General features: G+C 39.1%; 1 pseudogene across 1 annotated transcript; it reads right to left on the bottom strand.

Moving 5' to 3' along the window:
• Positions 1-208: 208 nt before the first annotated feature.
• Positions 209-2,318, bottom strand: LOC147614781 (putative galacturonosyltransferase-like 3 pseudogene; annotated as a pseudogene). Its single transcript, XR_015262984.1, has one exon. The product of XR_015262984.1 is annotated as a putative galacturonosyltransferase-like 3 pseudogene (transcript).
• Positions 2,319-12,495: the final 10,177 nt, after the last annotated feature.

Below are 12,495 nucleotides of genomic sequence, written 5' to 3'. Positions count from 1 at the left end.
CTTGTGGAAGGAGAACCACCCATGCCCATTTGCCCGGGAAAACCCGGGGGGAAGGGGGGTGTAAACACCCTTAAATGGAGGAAACCTTAGGATACAAAAGGCACCTTATTTAGTACCCACTCTTCCATAAAAACTCACTAATGGAATTAAAGTGCAAGGGAGTTTTTCAACATGAAGAGGTGGCCCTTTACCAAAACAAAAAAAAACGCATCAAAAGAATGTTGAATTTTCACAAATATGATTTACACAAGTCTCGTGAGTAAAAGTCACTTTACACACGGCAAAGTATTATTACACGCGCATGCATCCCAGCTCAGAGCGCATCCAAGTGCAAAACTGCTCCAGCGTTGGGATGTCATTCAAAAAATCCCCACTTAAGCTTTAATTAATCTCCATATAATTGCATAGGAAATGCACAATTTCCTTGTAAATCAACCTCCACAATCTGATCTAAATAACCCACTGAGCTTGATGATGAAGCTCACATGCTTGGGAAATGGGCCTCCATAGCTTGATTAAGCCCCCTAAGAAGCTTGATTAACACCTTAATTAAGCTCCCACAACCTTGTCAACTTAGCCCCATATGTGATCCTCCAAGGCTCCATTAGATTGGCAAAGATCATCCTCCATAGCTTGGAGGCAACAGAGATCACAGCCCTCCATAGCATGTATAGGCTTAGGAGAAGCAGCCACCCCCATTGCTTTAACAATCCAACTTCATAGCCTGATCCTTGGAACCCTTCAAATCTCATGTTAAATATATCTTTGCCTTGTGCAAACATCAAAGTATAACCCACAAAATTGCCACAGCACACTATACAAGCCCACAACATAGAATCACTCCACACCCATTGTGTTCATCTTTAACTTCTAGACAGTGCAGTTGGTGCCCTCGAGCTTTCCTTCTGACACGAATTGCAGCAGTCGAACACACCGTCCTAGTTGTCTGTGTCGAAATCGCTTAGACTAGATGACATGCAAAGATCATAGGGAGACCATAGACCATCCACTGGGCATGGTTTCCTTGCATCTAGCCTGTCCCATGGCTTTCCTTTCCCACTCCAATGCAACAAACTGACTGGCCCTTCATGCAGACCCCTGCATTTCCCCTCCATATTGTCCCCCCCAAGCCCATGTTGGTTCCACCTGTGCTCCACCGCCTCCACATCACCCGCGAACACGAGCAAAAATGGGGGCAAAGACCCTAGTTCATATATCCTCTTGGCCTTCTGCACCCCCATCCAGTGCTCCACCCTCTCTGTGTACCCCTCTTGCCTCCATTTGGCCAAATCCATGACCATGACCCCTGTATTGAAGTAGCACGGCACCCGCCCATCAAATGTCCCCACAAGTTGCTCATCTTCCCAGAATACATCAGTGAAATACTTGGTGAAGTTGGCATGGCAGTACTCTGGTGCACCTATGGGGTGCTCATTTAGGCTTGTGCCCCATAGCTTCACTATGTCATCCACCACAACCACATCGGAATCGAGGTAAATCACCCTCTTTATGCAGCTAGGCAGCACATCTGCAATGTAGATCCTTGCATAATTGAGTGGCTGCTCCAATGCTTGCCTGATTGAAGAAGAGATCCTCTCTCGGACCAGACTTTCATTGAACAGATAGATGTTGAACCGTAGGTATGGAAATGTGGAGCGGACGCTGTCGGCAAGCTCGGATTCTCGTGCCGATGCGAGGAAGTGGAAGACCACATTCTCAGGGCATGATGCATGTTGGACTATGGAGAGAATGGCTGCCATGGAGCCTCTCATGTAGGGCACATCCAAGGTCATGGCTATGTGGATGGAGAAAGGATCACACAGCCGGCCGAGGTCATCATCAGGTTGGGAAGATCTGTTGTCCAATGGGAGGCATTCTATGCCGTTTCTGAAGGCAGGAGCCTCCTTGAACTGGGGTAGATTTGAAGGCAATGGGGGGGAGGTGTGCTCTGCTACATGGCTATGGTGGAAGGAAGCTCGTGAAGCAGAGGAAGGGGAGAACAACAGGAGGAGAGAGAGGAGGAGGGCTAAGGAGGAAGGGGAGCTAATCATGCTTAATTATGGAGAGGTTAAGGGGGGCGAAGGGCTGCGAAATGTGATTAAGGTGAAAGATTGGGCGTAAACGAGGGTGAGATGATCTTAAGAAGGGATGGAGGGCAGGGAGGGAGCTGCTAAGTGTGATTAAGGGGGAGAGGTTAGAGCCCAGAGGTGGGCTCAGGTGAGTCTGAAGCACAGCAGCGAAGAGATTGCTTGTATAGAACAGGGCAGGCGGAGGAGCGCCTGTGCAGTGATGGAGGAGACGACAATGTGCTTTACAGCAAATAATAATTTCCAGCAAATAATAATTTCCAGCAAATAATAAATAAAAGGCCAGCTCGCCTCTTTTGTACCACCAAATTTGAATTTTGAATGAGTCCAAAAAAGAAAAATTCCCCCGAAAAAAAAAAAGAAATCCCATTAAAAAATAACAGGAATATACACTTTATGCGGAATGAGTTAAAATAATTAAAATCAATTTCTAGAACTATTTATTGAAAGCACCCAATTGGCCCAAAATTCGTATTGGAATTTGGAACAACTCCTTTTTTTTTTTAAAAAGAAAATTCCCCCGAAATTTCCACAGAGAAATTTCGCGCAAATTTGGAAAAACGCGTTAATGATGAAATTTATTAAAATCAATTTCTAGAACTATTTATTGAAAGCACCCAATTGGCCCAAAATTCGTATTGGAATTTGGAACAACTCCTTTTTTTTAAAAGAAAATTCCCCCGAAATTTCCATAGAGAAATTTCGCGCAAATTTGGAAAAACGCGTTAATGATGAAATTTCGGCATAATTGGAAGACATTTTCCAACTTAATTTTAGTCTCTTGACTTTATTTTTTCAGTATTTTAATTATTTTGTTTCCGCGTTTTATTATTGCCCAAATCCCGACGACGCGGCATTTTATTTTGCGTTCAGAGTCAAATGGGCCGCCAAGCCACGAAGAGTCGGTTCCTGCGTGAGCCGCCCCGCGTCCAAAGTGCACCGCTTGCCGTGCACGTCTTCTCCCCCCAAGCCGCGTTGATTGCACTGTCGCCTGCCACCGCATGATCGGCTCCTTCCTTTGCCACCTGCCCCCCCCCCACCATAAATAGGCAAAACACTTCAAATTTTATAGGTTTTTTTTGGGAAATGTTTCCACAGTTTTTAGTTACATTCTAGCTAAAATGCTTCTTCTTTTTTTGCAGAGTTTTTAGTTGCATTATTATAGCTACAAATGCATTTTTTTAGTTGCATTATAGCTAACAATGCATTTTTTTTGCAGAGTTTTTAGTTGCATCATTTACAGCTACAAATGCATTTTTTTAGTTGCATTAGAGCTAAAAATGCATTCTTTGCAATTTTTGCAGAGCTTTAAGTTGCATTATAGCTAAAAATGCATTTTTTTACAATTTATGCAAAGTGTTTTTTTTTTGAAAATGCCTGAAATTAGATTAAAGGAAAAGAAAAAACAACATATAAGTCCTTTCCACATATAGGAAAGCTAACCACATTCTGTTACAACCGGTATATCCTCCAAACAGGAACAAAAAGAGATACTGAAACTAGGCATCTAACTCAGCCTGAAACTGCACTAATTCCAAATATATGTTTTTCTAACAAAATGCATTTTCTTTTTTGGCAATTTTTGCAGAGTTTTTAGTTGCATTATTATAGCTAAAATTCATAGTTTTTTTTTCTTCTTTTTTGGCAATTTCTGCAGTCTTTAGTTGCATTATTATAGCTAAAATGCATAGTTTTTTGCAATTTCTGCAGAGTCTTTAGTTGCATTATAATAGCTAAAATTCATAGTTTTTTGCAAAGTTTTTAGTTGCATTAAATTTTGCATATTAAGAAATGAATTTCACAAGTAAAAAATGAGAATCTTTCCAAGTCCATTGTATGTAGTTTTGTGAGTTTTTGCTTTTTGGTGAACATTGAAAGAAATCATAAACTCTCTCCTTTTTCAAATTTTAAATAATAAAACTAAAATAAAATATTATAGTGCTTCTTTCCCAAGATCCCTACCATTTTAGATGAGTTCTTCCTTTACCCACCAAGACATTCCTTTGGCCTTCAACAATAAGTCTACACACTTTAACGTATAAACTTTTTACACCCAAGAAAAAGTTGCCCGTACAAGGTGTGCCAAAAAAAAAAAGTTTCCACCCACATGGTGAGGAACCTTCATCCATAGGTCGCTTTACAAAATTTAAGAAATTTGAAGGTATTTTACAGTTAAAACCCACCAAAAATATATATTATATTACATAAGGGCTATCACATCATAACCATCCTTTCATCTCTCAAAAGTTACCCATATACATCTGATAATTTCAAAACCAAACAGGCAATCACCCACCAAAAATCATACAAATACATGCGAATTTTGAAACCTATGAGAGTAGCTTTTGTATAAGTATTTCTCAAATTTAAGAGTTGTGTATTGACACCCTACTCACACTTCTTCTTATGCACTTAGACATAAGATAACAATTATGCTCACACATATTTTTTGAGGTTATAAAGTTGGTAGATCTTTAACTTTATGTGGGCAGTGGACAATGGGGCCTAGAGTTGAGATATCGCTTTACGAGGGGATGTTTTGCTAGAAAGAGGAGAGAGGATTTTTCTTTCAATGTTGAGGCTTCAAATTGGAAGGGTAGCCTAGAATTGTATTTTGAAGGACAATTTTGGATCCATCCTTCTTGCAAGGAAGGTATATGTATGTGCTTTTGAATGGTACATAATTTATTTTTTTTAAATACGTACACATACATGTACCTTTTGTTGGCAAGGTATATGTATGTGCCTTTGGATGGTACATAATTGATTATTTTTTTTAAACCTACATATACACTTGCAAGGAAGGTATATGTATGTGTCTTTGGATGGTACATATATATATATATATATATATATATATATATATATATATATATATATATATATATATATATATATTATCGTAGCTACTCTTTTCACAAGTTCAATTCTCATTCACCCTTCTTATGAAGGTAAACTACTGTTTGAAGCATATTGTAAACACTAAATTTGAGGGACGAATTTAATTTGTCACATAAGTGGCAAGGATGTCATTACACTAAGATTGATTCTTCGAGTTGGGTGTCAAGGTAGCATGTGGGGCCTTGGAATTGATAAGACAGCCTTCACGGCAAAGGAAAGGAGGTATCCAAGAGAGGAATATGATTGGTCCTATTCCTAACTATTCAGCCAAGTATAAGATAATAAGGTTGATCACACTTTTCTCTTATGAATAGTTCTTATTCTTCAAACATTCGTTAGAACTAGTTTTTTTTTACATAAAAACTCTCTAACCATAGACTTGGTTATGATAACAGCCATCACAAGTGCCTTAAACCTTGTGAGATGAATGTTGATTTGTTAAATATCATTTTTTATGTGTCATTGTGAGCTTGCATATGTTATTTGTTGTGTCATATCGAAACACATTCCATAGTTGTGTTTCCATAGTGTTATGTGCCCTTTTGTTCATGTAAAGTGATATTAGCACCCCCCTTTTCGCACACATGCTTATGATTTAATGACAAAGAAACACAATGTAATAAAATAACCCTCAAGGCATGAAAAATGGGTGCAATTTTAGTCGCTAGCTTACCCATTACTATGTTTTATATTGTTATGCATGTGAAGATAATATAGTTATAACTTGGTAAAGCTACTCTCTCTTATATAAATTTGTCATACATTTAAGCTCATAAGGATTATTAATCCATACTTATACTTCCAAAGGACCATAACAAGCTAGCTTTATTACTGAGGTTAGGACAAACCTGCCTTGGGAAGGCGCCTAGTGTGTGAAGGACCTATCATAATAATAGGGGTGCTTATTTTGGGGCTATATGCCTACATAAATAATAATAGTCTAGTCTGACACCTTGACATTAGGCTCCAATGGTATAGAACACCAAGGTTTGGCATAGTTTTGTGATCAATCAATTGATCACAATCAATTGATGATTGGCCAATGGTGGCAACATATGTGGCAAACTAGTAAAGGACTACTATAAAAAGCAAAATGACATGTGAAGATAATATAGTTACAACTTTGTAAAGCTACTCTTTCTTATAGAAATTTGTCATACAATTAAGCTCATAAGGATTATTAATTCGTACTTATATTTCCAAAGGACCATAACAAGTTGGCTTTACTACTAAGGTTAAGACAAATCCACCTTGGGAAGGTGCCTAGTGTGTGAAGGGCCTATCATAATAATAGGGGTGCTTATTTTGGGGCTATATGCCTACATAACAAGTTGGCTTTACTACTAAGGTTAAGACAAATCCACCTTGGGAAGGTGCCTAGTGTGTGAAGGGCCTATCATAATAATAGGGGTGCTTATTTTGGGGCTATATGCCTACATATATGATAATAGTCTAGTGTTGGCCCGACACCTTGATATTAGGCTCCAATGGTATAGAACACCAAGGTTTGGCATCGTATTGTGATCAATCAATTGATCACAATCAATCAATCAATCAATTGATGATTGGCCGATGGTGGCAACATATGTGGCAAACTATCAAAGGACTACTATCAAAACCAAAATGACATAAAAAGTGAAAAGTTACACAAGGGAACTATGCATCTTCAAGTAAACAGGCTCAAGATAGAGGTGAGCACTTTATTTGCGATGCAACATGCTTAGTTCCACAACTGTAAATGCAGCAAATTTATGAGGAAATGTATGGTATAGTGATTCTAGTGCCTCTAACTGCATGACTAGCCATGGTGAGTGGTTTAGAGAAATAAGGTATGTGGAAAAACTAGGTTATGTAGAAACAAGTGATGATACATTACACCCTATTGTGCATATTGGTAAAGTTCTTTTGTCTATACAAAGATGGAAAAATGAAGTACCTTGTTGATGTGCCAAACATAACAAAGAACCTGGGTTCTGTTAGTGAATTAAGTGATGTTTAACCCTCATAGGTATTATATGAAAGACTTAAATAACCATTTTTTCTTGGTTGCAAAGGTAAATAGAGTTGGCTGAATGTTCACATTGAATGTAAGCATGCTTGAAGTGAAGGCTGCAATGTTTGCACATGGTACAAGTGTGATTATTTGCAGATATTGATATTTGGTATAATCACATAATCACATTTTAGACATGTCAATATTCAACGGATGAAAAAATATACGTGCCTAAAACATTGTTATAGGCTTGCCAAAGTTCAAGATGGATGGAATACACAAAGTGAAGCATGCCAATCGGGCAAGTAGGCTAAGCATGCATTTCCAAATGAGAATGTAAGTCAAATACCTTTGGGTGTGATACACACAGATGTTTGGGGACCAACTAAGTTGACATGAATCAAAGGATACTGCTATTATATGAACTCCATTAATGATCACACTAGGAAAGTGTGAAAGTGTGGGCGTGTTTCACAAAAGAGGAGAGTGAAATGTTTACTCACTTTTAAAGCTTCAAAGCCATAGAGAAAGACAAAGGCATGCACATAAAATGTTTCACAAAAGAGGAGAGTGAAGTGTTTACTCACTTTCAGAGCTTCAAAGCCATACTGACAAGCCATTGGTGAAACATAGATTTTTCTTAGAAGATGGGAAGGAGATTGTGCAGCTCATTATAAAGAGGAACAAAAATAAGTACACAAGAACAAACAAGAATGCCACAACAAGTACAAAGTACACACCAAATGAATGGTTCTTAACACCTTTAACTGATGTGTCTATTTTAATGTAGTTATTATTTTTAACAGAATACTTTTTAAAAATAAAAAATTAATGTGTGTGTGTATATATATATATCCTCAAATCTTTTTCCGTATTCATATTAAGGTAGGATGAAGTTAGTGCTTGTCTAAGCATTTCGGTACGATTTTTATATAGCTCTTCTCATGAGTAGGTAAGCTTTAATAGAAAGCATGTTTTGAAAAGCATCTTATGCTAAATTGTGAAATTGTGAAGCATACTAAGGGAAATCCTTTACGAAATGAGATGATGATTTATAAGTTGGGATGATTCATAAGCTTAAGAAAAAGAGGTAATGCTAAGAAAAAGAGATTTTGATTATGGTTGATGCTTGAATTAAATGGTTTTCTATAGCATATAGGGGTTTCTCTATGTGAGCTCAATGCTTGAATTAAATGGTTTTCTATAGCATATAGGGGTTTCTCTATGTGAGCTCAATGTAGCTGGCACAAATTGCCAGCCCTGACTGTGGCAAAGAGTGGGGTGAAAAGGTGAGCAGGGACTCACTACTCCAAGCTAGGAGAGAAAACTCGGCGCATATTCCAGATCAGAGTAGGATCACACATTTTCTCTCGATGTATTAAAGTTTCTTTGTTATGTAGGTACATAAAGTTGATTCACAATACAGTAGATGTAGGCTCATTCACATATTGGCATGGGTGGCGAGTTTGCAATGAGACACCTAGATTCCTCCTTCTGATAGAGAATTCTTTGTGTGGATACATCGTCATGTATACTAGTTCCAATTGATCGAGTACATGCCACAGCTCTATGTGAAGTTAGAGAGAGCTCACTTGCCCTAGTTGGCATGCACGAGAGCACACTCGACTCTAGGGTGGTTATCGTCGCAGATGCCCTCAAAGCTTTTAGGAAGACACACTTTGAAAAGGCATTCGTAGGGAGGAAAGGGCAAATGCATGCCACCTTAGATCTTGATGACTAGCAAAACCACACTTGCCGTGCACGGCACAACACCTATTGTACAGGTACGTAGTACCATAATCGATATTGTGTGTCCCATATTATTGTTAGTCTATCACATTGAAAGGTCTATCACATTGAAAGAGTATTCAAATATTTCTGTATTAGGGGGTGGAGAAGTTGTGTGTATAATCACATATGTATTCTAGAGCACCCTTCAGATGCATGGGTGCAGTTTGAGAAAGAGGAGACGAGATTCTACCTTGAGGAGTGGATTGACGAGCTATGGGGCAAGGAGACTTGGATATCATGCCCATGGTGGATAGACTACCCCAAGGGAGAGTTTACTCTTAGAGAAGCTGAGCAGTTTCAGAGTAAGTATCTTTGTGTAGGGTAGCATGTTTGTATGAACTATGAAGTTCATTTTAGGGAGTTTATCGTTGCTATATGTGTTGGATGCAAGAGCGAAGAAGGGCAAGAAGCCTCTCTCTAAGCAGCAAACCGAAGGAAAAGGGCAAGAAACTGGCCACCGAGGAGCGGCCCAAGGAAAAGGGAAAGAAGCCAGCTGGACATGCACCTCCATCATCCACAACCATGAGATAGCAAACAACACCCAAAAAGAGATCACGACTAGAGTGGGAAGGGGTTGATGATGATGATGAGGATGCTCAGAAGAGTGCCCTTGAGGATGATGAGCATGAGTCCCATGCACAAGGTGATGAGAAAATGAGCCCGAGTAGTGAGAGCGAAGAGCATGGGTTGGAGAGTCCAAAGGAAGATGATATAGACCTACTGGGATTCAGTATAGTGAGAGCAAAGAGCATGGGTTGGAGAGTCCAAAGGAAGATGATATAGACCTACTGGGATTCAGTAAGTCAACTTAACCTCTTTGTTTTTTAGCATAAGTTTATTATTTGAACATTGGGAATAACATGTGATTGGTCTTGTCAAAATGAAGACTTCAAATTACAAGTGAATTGGAGCGGAAGCAAGCTCGCAAACAAGAGGCTATTGACATCCTGCATGAGCAGTTGTCCATGGTGCAGAGGCTACGGGAAGAAGAGAGGGCGGCCGTCAAAGAGGACATGATAAATATGAACAGAAGATGGCTGGAAGAGGAAGAAGACTTGAAGCGGAAACAGTGCCAGCAGAGGCTGCTGGATAGCCAGAAGGCCAAAGAGATGCTGCTATACAATGAGCACAACAGGGCCAAGAAACTAGCCGGAGCACAAGAGGAGAAGAAGTATGATGCCCATATGATCGCCATGGTAGCAGAGAGAGAGGCAGAGGAAGAGAGGCAGGAGAGAGACGGAGAGAAGCAATAGCCTATGCAGCTCAGCTCAAAGCGGCCATAGACCCCGACAGAAGTTTGAAGATGATGAGCTTGAGGCAACCATCAAAGCCGAGGTGGATGAAGGGTGGCAGATTTTCATGCAGATTTTGAGTGAGGGAGAGCTATGAAATTATGATCTTTTGATGGGGATTATTTTGGTGTTTGAAGTTGAGAGTTATTATTATTTCCATAGGATGTTTGTGGGTTTTTTGTGGGGGATATGTTGATGATTTTTCACCTCATTCTATGTTTGATGGAGTATGGAGTAAGTGTGGGAGAGTAAGTGAGGAGTTTGAAGAGGTGTGATGAAGTTTGAGGAGTTTTTTGAAGGAGTGATTAAGTATGTGAAAAGGGAGAAATTTCATTGATATTTTGTTCGCGGGAGCTCACAAGCTAAGTGTGGGAGGAATGATAGCCTCCAATTTTGACATCAAATAGGCTAAGAAGATGCAGCTTTTCTCAAATAAGAATGATGTTATCCCATGTTTATTTTGTATCCAAGCCTAGACATACACTTGTTGCCATATGATTTGTACGCATGTCCAACTTTGTAAATGCTTGGCAATTTAGCGGGTCTGCATATCACAAGCCAAAGCATATAAACTCTCTCTTGTGTTGACAAGTCAAGCCATAATCCTTGTACACATTTGAAGCCATAGCCTAAGGTCTAAAAGTATGTAATGTTTTTCAAATTTGAATAAAGAAAAGAGGAAAGAGGGAGGACGTGTGATCTTGGGAGGTGTGGGAAGTTGCAACCAACTTTCCTTTATCAACCCATGCACGACTTCTTTTCAACTCTCTTGAATTTGGCACAAACTCTCTTTCTTGGTTCTTGCTTCTCTGTGTGCTAATTCTTTCTAGCTATGGAGGGAGAAGGTGAGGATGAAGAAGAGGATGATTTTATGCCTTTAGGGTTTCTTTGTGTGTGTAAGGCTATGGCTTCTTAGAGAAAGAGGGAGAGTGTGTGTGCCATTCTTGAGTGTATTTGAGTGTTTCTTGCAGCTTTTATGGCAATGGGCTGAGCCCAATGCATATACTTTGCATGCTCGAGCCCGGATTTGCTGTCTTTTTGTGTGCTTGGAAGGTTAAATTCATCTAGGGATAGCTACACTTTCCCCTCTCAAAAAGTTCTTGCATTCTTCCAAGAATAGTTTTGAGTCCTTTGTTCTTCCTTAAAAAATTCCACACATCTTACAATGTAGATGATGATGCCCACATAGACAGCATCTATGTGATCTATAGTATCTATGCCCACATAGACAGCATCTATGTGATCTATAGTATCTATGTACTACTAGAAATCAAGAGTGATGTGCAAGCAATGAGAGTCATACAAAACCTCAAGTTCATAAGCAGATACATACATGTCTGCATATATACATTGGCAACCACTCTAGGTTCCTGGCACTACAACCATGTGGGTCCACAACCACCCATGTATCTATGGACATGTATATGGGCTATTCGTGCTCACATCTAAACGTTAGTAGGACATGTCTCTACAAGTGTGGGCTCACTGAACACGCCTACTAAGTCAAACAAACCACTCATAAATCATTCTCAACTATAGACAACAATCCATGAAGCATTTTCAACCATGGAAAATGGTTTACTACAAAGCAAGAATTGATAATTCCTTTCTTGTTCAACTGCCTTGTATATACATATGATACAATATGTGGTTTAGGTATGCCTCCAACACACCTTACATAGATAGACAAACAAAATCAATCTCTATACTTCGAGATTGCTATGACATGAACATCACTCATCCAATTTGTGTTTAGCACCAATATGAAGTCTGAAGTATAACATTTACTTGTTTGCTCCTCATTACAGTGGCAATGCACTACCTACCTATAGGTGGGAATATACAGTGGCAATGCACCACCTACCTATAGGTGTCAATATAACATTTACTTATTTCCTCCTCATTATGGTGGCAATGCACTACCTCCTTATTACAGTGGCAATGCACTACCTACCTATAGGTGGCAATATACTACCCAATTGAACCGATGACAAACAAGGAATACTAGTTCCTCGTATAAACTTCATAAATATTTTCAAAACACAAATTAGTACAAGTTGGCTTCTTTTTTTTGTGATTTTTACTTGGTAAAGTTGAACTTTGTTCACTTTACCCTATCTATCTAAAATGCCAAATCCTTCCCTTGACTTGGTTTGTACTCATGGATATACTCTTTTCGAGTTAGAATCTCTAAAGGAGCCATCTCTTACAAGACGCTCAAACCACTTACTACAAAATGCTCATTAGATTGACCTTAAACCTTTGGCACTATGACACAGAGTTTGGGGCATTCCAACACTAAATCATTGTTGATAAAGTGATATCCAACTATTTCAATCTCTGAACTCTATGTTACAACATCAAAATATGAGTCTTGCTAGGTCGTGATAGTAGCCTTAGACTCAATTTCTATGTGAATAAATATAGCAAA

This window comes from Cibotium barometz, chromosome 41 (assembly GCF_041138505.1).
Source record: "Cibotium barometz isolate CiBa-2024 chromosome 41, ASM4113850v1, whole genome shotgun sequence".
Classification (NCBI taxonomy): domain Eukaryota; kingdom Viridiplantae; phylum Streptophyta; class Polypodiopsida; order Cyatheales; family Cibotiaceae; genus Cibotium; species Cibotium barometz.
This window is presented reverse-complemented; position numbering and strand designations above follow the sequence as displayed.